Source organism: Perna viridis, chromosome 15 (assembly GCF_037379345.1).
Source record: "Perna viridis isolate PV_CMFRI_1.1 ecotype Kerala chromosome 15, ASM3737934v1, whole genome shotgun sequence".
Taxonomy (NCBI): Eukaryota; Metazoa; Mollusca; class Bivalvia; order Mytilida; family Mytilidae; genus Perna; species Perna viridis.
The window spans coordinates 7857714-7869038 of record NC_142459.1 but is presented as its reverse complement, the minus strand read 5'-3'; positions in this window follow the sequence as shown (position 1 = coordinate 7869038).

The window sequence follows — 11325 nt, the reverse complement described above, 5'->3', positions numbered from 1 at the left end:
TTTTCATCAAAACCTGTCAAGAATTCATTTGAAAGCGGATGAAATCAATATTGTTTACTTTGATGCTTACATGCTGAGAATAGTATATTAAATAAAATTGATGTTCTCTGTATACATTTCCCCTTGTTAAACCGTAAATATCATTGAATTATTTGACGTTACTGGTGTGTCAAAGCAAGCTGTATTTGGTACAGCGGACAGCTAAAGGAAGACAGGGAGATAATGGTCGGAAGAAAGGAGAACAGGGATGGGAAAAGGAAGAAAAGTTCCCCCCTATTCGCCCACTCATCTTTCTTCAACAACGCACAAGTCATTTAAGCATAGACACATATACACATTGACAGTATATCAGTCATTTTGATGAGTTATATGGAAGCTGTCCTTTTAAACTGGTTCTCGTAGTAGTGTACATGCAGGTACATTTCAAAGACTGGAAAAACTCAACATATAAGTTATGGGACCCATGTTTTTTAACGTTGTAAGAAATTAAATTGGAACCCACGGAAGTTAGATTCATTCTAATTATATCACTCGTACATATATTGGAACGCATCAACTTTACTTACCAAGAAATTGTAGATGGTGATATTTAGAGGTATTACTATCCCCTGCCACTTACAATGAATGATTTACACAAACGTACTAGTGATTCGTAAATGTATAGCCCTCAATATACAAATGTAGGTCTTTTCCTTTAAGTTTGTGAATTTATATAGTGTTTGATTTCAAGATGTTAATCACGGCAAAGATCAAAAGCCAGTATTTGTTAGTCGAAAATATTTTTAAAAATATATGATAATAACAAATGACCTAACTGGGAGGCGAAAATCCCAAAGAAGAGTCAAAAGGAAAAGTAAAAAGATTGAAAGTCTATGTAAAACATGGCAACATCGAGACAAAAACAGAAGAGAAATCTGGAAACAACTGCAATGGTCCTGACTCGGTTGAAATAATCATTTAGACAATGCTAGTATTGTATATTATTAATTTGTGGTATAATAGACATTTAAAATGTTCACACTCAGAGGAACTAACAGACATTACTGAAATAATATCGATAATAAATTAGTTACATACTTTCAAATACAGTTAAACCTGCTCTGGTGGTCACCTCAAATCAACGGCCACCTTCACTTAACGGTCATTTCGAAACCCGCCCAACTGTTCTTTCATTTATTTTAACTCAAATTAGCTGTCATCTCCCTAAAGAGGCCAACGGTCACCTAATTTTCGGCCGAAGTAGTCTTTCTGACTCCTTATACCGGCATTTTGTAAACATTCGATTGATCATATGACCCGATAACAGTATCGTGTCATGTGATTTAATTATATTTAGAACGTGTATATACAGATAATTAGGTTGCCCAAGGGATTAAATCAGTACTGCAATGAAAACAAATTTAAAGATTCGGTAGTAAAGGTGTGAAATGTACTCACTGTTCGTAAAAACGTCAGTGTTCAGTTAAATTATGAAAGTTTGAGTTGCGACGAAATGTCTCAGAAACGGAAAATGGAATGAAATGAGGCAATTCCAAACTTAAATAGTGAAAAAGGTGCCCGTGCCGTTATAAAGAAAACTGATATCGGAAAAATACAAATTACTAAGATTTCCTAAAGAAAAGCAGGAATTATAGAGGATATTGAAAATAATGAAGACGGTGAAAACAACATAAAACGGGATATGAGGAAATACTTTATTTTTTTGTAGTGATACATTTTTATCTGAATGATATTTTGAATAAAAATATTTTTAAATACATGGATCTGCCTATGAAAATGAAAGATAAATACATGTAATATTATGACAATCAGAGGTAGTACAATCCAATGGAATATGGGATTATATGATGACATCAAAGTCTTTCTACATCACAATTTGTAACCTCATTCCAAAGGGCACCTCTCTATAAAGGTCACTTTGAGTATTCCCCAGAGGTGACTGATTAATACAGGTTTGACTATGTACATAGTGAGATGTTTACATCTTCAGTGCCATGTACACCCTTCGGCTACGTCTCAGGGCGTATTTTGGTTCCGCATGTGTGTTATACATCTCCATATAAGAACAAAGTTATTTCTTCCATCAACTCTATAACGATAAACAAAATGATTTCTTCCATGTACTGTATAACGATAAGCACATTTATTTATTTCATTTACAATATGTATATACTAAATGGCTAAAAGGAATATTTACGAAAATGCAAACAAATTATAAAGGTAAAAGATATGTTATGACAATTTTCAAGAGAAATAATCCTAAAAGTTTACATCATCGCGACGTTTTATTCCATACATTACGGGAGACGTCATATGTTAACGGTATAATATTCATTTGACAACTTTTTTGAATCAATTGAATAGATTATGGCAATTTACAGAGCCTTTGTTGAAAAATAGCCTCATAACAAGTGTTTGTCTGAAAAAAAATGAAACAACAAAGTGCGTCAGTCCAGTTTGGAGCCTGTATAAATTATAATAAACTGAAATCGGAAAGTGATCGGTCTTTTGCCTCAACTTTTGACAGAATTTATTTATTGGTTTGTCCGTCTTTAAGAAGTTTTCTTTCCTTCTTTCAGTAGGTGAGTGTTTAGTTTTATTATATTATCAGAGCTGTAGAAAACACAATATGTACTAGTATTGATATTATAGAAGGAAAAAGAACTCCTGTTTTTATATAACGAATCCCGTGGATTTGTTCTGCTGGATTGTCATGTCGCATACGATGTTGTCGAAAAGATGCAGTTATCGTATAAAAACTTACTATGGTCCGCATGACATAGCTTTTTGTTATGGTGTACGTGTTACTCTACAATGAATAATGAACTATATTTTTGGTAGATTTTCTACCTTTCCACCGGATATACCCTTTATAGAACAGCACGGCGGGTGTGTTAAACAAAGCAGGAACTGCTCCCTCCACCCAGGTTTTATAGATAGGAGTTCGTGGCATTCATCTCTGTTGTGCACGTGGATCCCCACGATAATCTCTGTTTATTGACAATTCCGTATTTTCGCATTTGTTTTGACAATATCTAATTTATTGACGTATTTTTGAATGAAAGCTTCTTCAATAGAGCTATCGTCTTTTTGTTACCGATCTTTGACAATATTCATTTGACTAATGTTCGGGTTCCTCATCTGCTTTTGTTTCTTTGTACGTGATATTTTGCTTATTTCTGGGTCTTTGTTTTGTGTATCTATTTTCCCTGTCTAGTCGTTATCCTTGCATTCTATTATTTAATTACCATTCAATCCTGGTTTCTTTGATTTCTCTTTAATTAATAAAAAAGGTGTCTTAAATGCAGACACTATTTTTGAACACACATGTTATAATACTACAACAACAATTTGATCGATAGTAGAGGTGTTTTGTGCCTGTATGGCAACTGTTAATATCATCCCTAATGATGTTCATTCCCTTGCACTCTTAAATACAAGAGAATATATACTTTGACAGATATATTAGGTACATTTTTCTGATTGGTCGAATTGACAACAAACATACATGAACTGTTTTTATACGTAGTCACTCATATAAATAAGCTGAAGTAGGTAAAACAAATTGCATTTAAGTAACTGTCTTTGTACGAATCATGCAAAATCTGAAAAATGTGATACACCCCAAAAAAGGCTACATATCTTTATTTTTGTAATTAAGTTGTTTTATGGGTCTATATTATGAAATGTGTAATTATTCATTTAAATCTGCCTGCTCTAAAATCCATTCTATTGTATTTTGGTGTCATTTACAGAGTTATTTCCCTTAATTTTGAATTACAGTGCATTCTATATAATTTATAAAGGTTATATGAAAAACTGAATGTTAATTTCTGTTTACTATGGCAATTTAAACAAAATATCAAAAATAAAAATATGTAGACTTTTTACTTATGAATCACATTTTGCACGATTCTTAGCTGGAGTGCTACTTCAACGACATTAAGGATGAAGACGTACACAGATCACGTGCTTCGATATATATATTTATGAGATTACGTTGTACGTTAACATGTCGAACTATTGAATGCTCTGCTAAAACTACATTTTTCCATCACCGCTGTGAAATCATGTTTTATTGATAATTTATTGTCAAAAGCTTTGCGCTGCACGTTCTATGAAACAATAACCATTTCGATATATTCTAAGGACATAATATCATTCCAATGGATGAGTTTGATAATAATACGCAACCGCTTTTGCATCAGGAGTTCTTTGATGTCGGCAACCAAACACAGCCTAATAAAATCATGGTTGCAATGCAATATTTTCTGAGTGGTACTACAGCCTTGGCTAACATTCCAGCAATAATTGTAGTTATCCTTTCATACTGTAAAAAAACTAATTTTAAAAACTGTGCTGTTCTATTGAGTCTAAGTGCTTCAGACTTTTTATTTAGTGTTATTTGGATAAGCATGATCGAGACTTACTCTAACCCTGATATAGACACGAGTTTTACAGAATGTTTAATTCGATGGGTTGCGGCAGGGACGTCCTATTACGTTTCAAATATACATATACTATGTATCTCAATGGATAGAATTCTTGTCCTTTGTTTCGACATGGTATCGATCAAGACGAACAGGCAGTTGGTAACATTATTTTGCACAGTCATTTCTTGGTTTTTTCCTCTAACTATAGTACTATTGATGGCTATATTTAGAAGTCATGACACGGGCGAGACCGGATGTTCCTTGTCACGGATTTTCCCTAAGGGTACTCCATACATGAGTATTTTTCTTCTAGTGATACAAACAGGCATTCTCGTTAATACAATAATTCTTGTTGGCTATCTACGGTATCATCAAATTCAAATGAAAAACATCAATGTATCGGGAAGGAGGGACAATAAAACGATTATTACAATATGTATTATATCCACAGTATGTACTACTCTTAACATTCCATGGTCATGTCTAATGCTTTACGGTACTATTGTTGAATGGCCTTCAAGGTTTACTCGATTTACTATATTCATATTTTCCGCAATGACGTCATTTGTCAACCCGATTGTTTACGTATTACGTATCAAGAAATTTAGAGCTCTCCTGTTTCGCACGGTAAGGTGGGGGTTTTGTATGACGAGAGGAAAAAATATAGAATCAAACTCCTCCTATTCTCATTCACACGAAACTGATCGGGCTGGAAAAAGTGATTTTAAAAAGCTCGACGGATTACGCAAATACAGACACTGAACCCACCCACAAAACTATTTGACGGATCGATGACTTATTATGGATATACAAGCTCCGAACAGAGTCTGACGTTCGGAAGTCACTCTAGACGCTGCAGCCAGCCATTCAGAAAATGCAAGAAACTCCAGAAAAAATGAATGATTTTACGCGACGTTATCCGATGGTAAGACGACATTTGATTTGCCGTTCCGTGGAGCTTGATGAATATATGGCTCACAGATCGATAACCAGTGACCGATCTGTTCGCGGTTTTGTAATGTTAAATAAAGGCCGTTTGAATCATACAATTTTCAGAATTTTCGATGAAAATAATACATTAAAACACCTTCGACAACTTCGAATTTTAGGGACTTTATTTTTTCACGTTGTGTACTTATTATGTAAACAAATATAAAAGAAATGTAATGAAATATTTGTCTAATTTAATATTTGTGAAATTGAAAAATAAAACAATTTATTTCGTATGTAATTCGGTTAGTGGTCACGTGATGTAAACGGAAAGCGATGACTGGTTTTATTGTTAACTTTGACAGATTAATGACTGACCGAAAACCAATGGATGTTTTACATACTAATATTTGCTTCCTTTTTCAGTACTGGAACCATGATGTTTTTTTAACAAAAGTGTTCTTTATTAACGTCATTGTTCCTTCAACAGATTTTGTTTTTGCCTCTTTAAGGATTGTAGTTTTTATGTTCATGGGATTGTGTATTTGAGGTTTGAATGTACTGTACGAACGGATTAGTATCGTATGTAGTATAGTATAGTGTAGTGTAGTGTAGTGTTGTATATAGTGTAGCGTAGGGCATTGTCGTCTACAGTTCAGTGTCGTGTCGTATGTAGTAAAGTGTAATGTAGTGCCTGGTGGTGTCGTGTGTAGTGTATTGCAGTATAGTGTCATGTGTAATGTAGTGCAGTGTAGAGTGTAGTGTAGTGTAGTGCAGTGTTTTGTCATGTTGTGTCGTGTAGTGTCGCGTGTAGTGTATTTGAAGTTGTTATCTTTGCACTTTGTCTTATTATTGTTACGTATTTGAAAGGTGCTTTCTGGCACAGTTTCTTTAAAAGTACTCATGTTGACTTTCACAAACTAATTGCATTGTTGTTTTGTTGTTATTGACAGTAATGTTGAGAGTGTTCTATTCATTTCAAAGAATTATCATTACGAATTAGTGTCTTTTTTGCATTCTTTATGAGATCTTAATAACGTTTTTCAGTCGTATTTTACGGAACGCGTACACAGCCAACAGTGCTACACTTTGAGAATGATATGGTTTGTTATATATGATTATCATACGAATCGAGTGTGATATCATACAAATGTGTTCTAGCCTATATATTATATCTATTACACAGAACATTACTGCTATCTTCATTTTTTTTTAGGTATGAATGTTATGTTTTGTTTTTCATTCTATGAAAAAAATTATCTCAGTCAAGTGGTGCACCCTAAATAATTTGCGTAGCAGGTAATTTTCAAGTGTGCACCATGGGTATTTAAGTTATTTCAAGTGGACCAAAGAAAATAACATCGTCATTCGTTGTAAATTAATATAAGTATCAAAATTCAACGAACAAATCATTTAAAAGGGTTGATGACGTCATAGTCACGTCACCAAATTTGGTCTATGAGATGATGGACGATTTTATTTTATTAAATCATAAAGCGTGATTTCTGAAATTAAATTATTTAGTATTGAAGTTGTAGGCTTCGAACAATGGGACTAAAATCTTTGGAGATTTTTGCTGGCCTTCATGGGGGTTAGAAAACGTAACTCTGTCTCCTTGTCATAATGTAAGTACGGCGTTGTCATAGGAGCTACATTGTAAACCCAATATGTAGACCTCAGGTCATTTCTTTGTCTACACTTACTTACCCCTTCAAAACTGTCAAGTATAATCCAGGGACCTTGTATTGTATGACGACCTGACATCATACAAGAATGAAGACAAATTGAAGGTCACATTAGAAATGTTTGAAAGGCTGTAACAGATTTATTTCTTTTTGAAATAAATTTGGTACCAAAATAAACGTGCGAGGATGTCAATTCATTTTTATTTAACTGTTTAATGAAAAGGTTTTGAGAACTTGGCATAAAATGTAGAAATAATTTAGTCTATTTACGAAAATATAGAGAACATGATTTAAATCATTTGTGCAATGTAAAAAATTCGAAACTATGAAGAAGATTTTTTCTGTTTGGTATGAAAAAACTCCGGTGAGTAATTAATCATTTTTACATTATATGAAAGGTTCTTTTCTTTGAGGGTTTTCTTCATTGATTCGACAGGGATAACAAACCGCGTTAATAATGACCAATTTATTTTCAATCAATACTTTACGCCTGACATCTGTTTAAGCTGAACCTATTTGGTTCGGGCAGGTGTAGTGTTATGTTATTGTTGATGTAAATGGACTTTGCAAAGTGTTGGTTTAGAGAATTAAGGGTTTTAGGCACGTTTCCACTGTAGATAATATATGTATAGAAAGAAGGGGAATTCTCAAATTGTGGATTGTTTTATTCTATTTCATCTTGTATCATTTTGTTGTGTTTTACATTTGTTCAGGTGTTTTTGTTTTGGTGTTTTTGTTAGTTTTTGTAAGTATATTAGTAGTAGTCTTTGTAAGAATCTTGCGAATTCAGTAAAATGTGGAACAACACCTAAAAAAAGGCTACGCATTTTTTTTTTGTAATTAAGTTGCTTTATAGGTCTATATGATGAAATGTGTAACTATTTATTCCAATCTGCCTGCTCTTAAAAAAATAATCAACATGAAATTCCAATCGTTTCTATTGTATTTAAGTGTCATTTACATAGTTATCTCCCTTAACTTTTTCTCCTATGATCAAGAGTTATATGAAAAGCCACTTGTTACTGTCTTTTTACTATGATATTCTAAACAAAATATCAAAAAAAAAAATATGAAGACTTTAACCATAAATAACATTTTGCGTGATTCTTATGCAAAATGATACTTAACAAGAAACAAATTTAAAAAAAGGATACAAATTACAGCTAATATCGATCAGATATGCTACTATTTATATCCCATTAAATTCGTAGTATTTTCTTGGTAAATATCTATGAGTTATCTCCGAAACAGTGTTTTCTGTGTACAAATATATAGAAAGAGCTGAAGGGGATGGTGTCTAATACAACAAGTAAAACTAAGCATAAATACAAAATTATCAAAAGCTTTTCTTCTAAAACGAATATTTTTTCAAAAGAATGATCTGACATGCGATATCTCACATACCAATAGAGCAATGAAAGTAAAAATGTGTGAAAAGGGAAATTTAAGTGCCAAAATAAGAAAAAATCAAATTTCTGGAAAGAAATGTTACAAATGATTATGGAAACAAACAATAATATGAAATCGATTCCTATCATGTGGTATACAGTCTCGAATGTCTTGAAAATCTTGGAACGATGCGTTAATTTAATTAATTGATTCGACAATAATGAAATAAGGAACCGTTAAAAAGGACTTTGAATTCATCGTTTTCGACATCGTGCTTGAACATATTTAATTGAATTACGTGGTCGGTTTTTTGCAAGTTTACTTCTCGGGAGGAAGTGGAAAATAAGATATCATTACAAATTTATCGAACACAGTATCATTTTAATTTTACGTAAAAAAGAGCACTGCAATCGGGTTTAGCCCATCATAATTTCAAATAACTCTGCCATATTTCGTCCCAAGTTTCCCACTTTGCCATTTGTTGTATAGATGTTCCTATTTTTGCCTATTCCTTTTGCCTATTGCCTACAGCTGTTTGCCCACCAGTTCGTTTTTTATGTAACTACTCTACTTCATAGTTTAGCAAACAGAAGATTTTTTCTTATTTTGATTAATGGATTAAAGTATCTTTCTGCTTATTTAAAAAAAATTAAAAACAAACAAAAAAATAATAAATAATAAATAAAATAACTTGATAAATCGCTTTTTTTCGTTCAAATTGTTTTATTTTTATTTTGTTTGACTGTTTGTATGCAATGGATTGTTTTTTTTTTTGTTTGTCGTAGGCTGGGCAAAAAAAAAACGATCAAATCCCATTACACCGTTTCTTTAATATATTATTGGTATTTGTTTTGTATTTTTTGCCATGCTCTCCAATTTCATACTTAAGATGTCTGGTTTACACACTTTCTCGGTTTATGAAGGATTTGGTTTCGACAGGTTTAAGACTAGCTAACTCTATTGGTTCTTATAAACTTAGTTACAAATTTGATATTAGATAGGGTTTTTCGATTTTTCCTTAAAAAGTCTCATAAATTGGACTATACAAGTTATTACTCAGCCAAAACGTCTCAAATTTGATATCATTTGATAGATAATTTAATTTTGTTCATAATTAAACCACCAAAAATAATTTTCAGAAAGAATTTCCTTTTTTTACGATTTTAAAGTATTTTTAAATTTGATATTACATAGGGTTTGAATAAGAATTTAGCACACAGATGCATCTAAATAAGATGCAAAGCATCTATTTTTTTCTATTAACACCAAACCCACCTGGTCCTTTATAATAGGGGAAGAGGGTTTTATTTGCTACGTTCCAGTGCAACAACTGTTATATTTTGTTTTTGAAAATCCGTTGTTTTAATGTTTCAGTATTTTACTTCATTGGCACCAAAGTCCAAAGTCTAAACTGTATTTGATTAAAGCAATATTTTGTTACAGACTGTTTATTTTATGTTGGATAAAGTGATGTGATGATATTTTTGTTATATTTAAATTGTTTATTTTGTTCTAGAAACTAAAAACGCTTCTGATATATGACATGAGTTTTCAAACCCCGATATAAACCGGTGATTCTAATTTTATTAAGCAAGTATTAAAGTAGTAGTCTTTGTAAGAATCATGCAAGTTCTGTAATATGTTATAAAAAAGGCCTCACATTTTAATTTCGTTATTGAGTTGCTTTATAGGTCTGTAAGATGAAAAGTAAAGTATTTCATTCCGATCTTTCTTCTCTAAGAAGATGATACACCTTGAAAATACAACAATTTATATTTACTCTATTGTCAATTATAGAGGTATCTCCCTTTATTTTGAATGCTACAGTACATCTGCAGTACTTTTTTATCGCCAATGATAAAGTGTTATATGAAAAGCCATATGCCAATTTCTGTTTACTATAACATTTTAAACAAAATATCAAAAATACAAATATGTAGGCTTTCCAACCATGAATAACATTTCGCCTGCTGACGTGCAATTTTGATATAAAAAAAGACAGGAGGTTATTCATTCATTACAAAAACCCACCACTGTCATAATTGTTTCCTGTTCAGAAATAGTCAATGATCACATAGCCATGCAATCTTATTACTTTTATTCTGTTGTTGTTCTCCTGAGATTTTAGGTTACAGACCACCAGTTCAACCAATGAGCATTTGGAATGTACGCAAAAATAGTCCTACGCAGAAATTACCCTTGTTCCTCATGGTGGTGTGAAAAAAGTTCTCATCTTATTTAAAAAATTTAAACAGTTTCTGAAAGGAAAAACATTTCTGTACATTTTATAGGTGCATTTTGCCTCTTGTGATGTGAAGCCTAATCTCCATAATGGTTTCTAAATATACCCCTATCTTGTGAAAACACTGGGATTTCCCATGCTATTTATAGACCCTTCACTTCCGGTGACCAGTACTGCACTGCAAGTCTGCTAACCCCACATGCCATTCTGAGGATTGTGAGCTGACATATGTAGAATCATGCTGATATATAGTCCTCTGCAGGTTGAAGTTAAGGTAAAGTCCAGAGAAGCCATTGAATATTGTAAAATTAGCATAGAAGCCTATGGGAAGTGGAATTAGTGGTTTCTAGCCTATAATTATACATGAAGTTGACACTTTGCAAGAATGTTCTTGATTTGGTTGATTATAGTAGGAAATGAATGTACGGATCTGTGGTCCTTTTCACAAAAAATCGTAAGAGTAAAATTAGTCGTAAGTTATGACGTCAAAATACTTTGATTTACTATAACGTCATAACTTACGACTAATTTTACACTTACGATTTTTTTGTGAAAAGGACTACTGAATACAGAAAAGGTTATGGTAATTATACTTCTAGTTTTCTTTTGGTGAATTTTGGCGATTTTCGTAGTCATGAAGATTTTA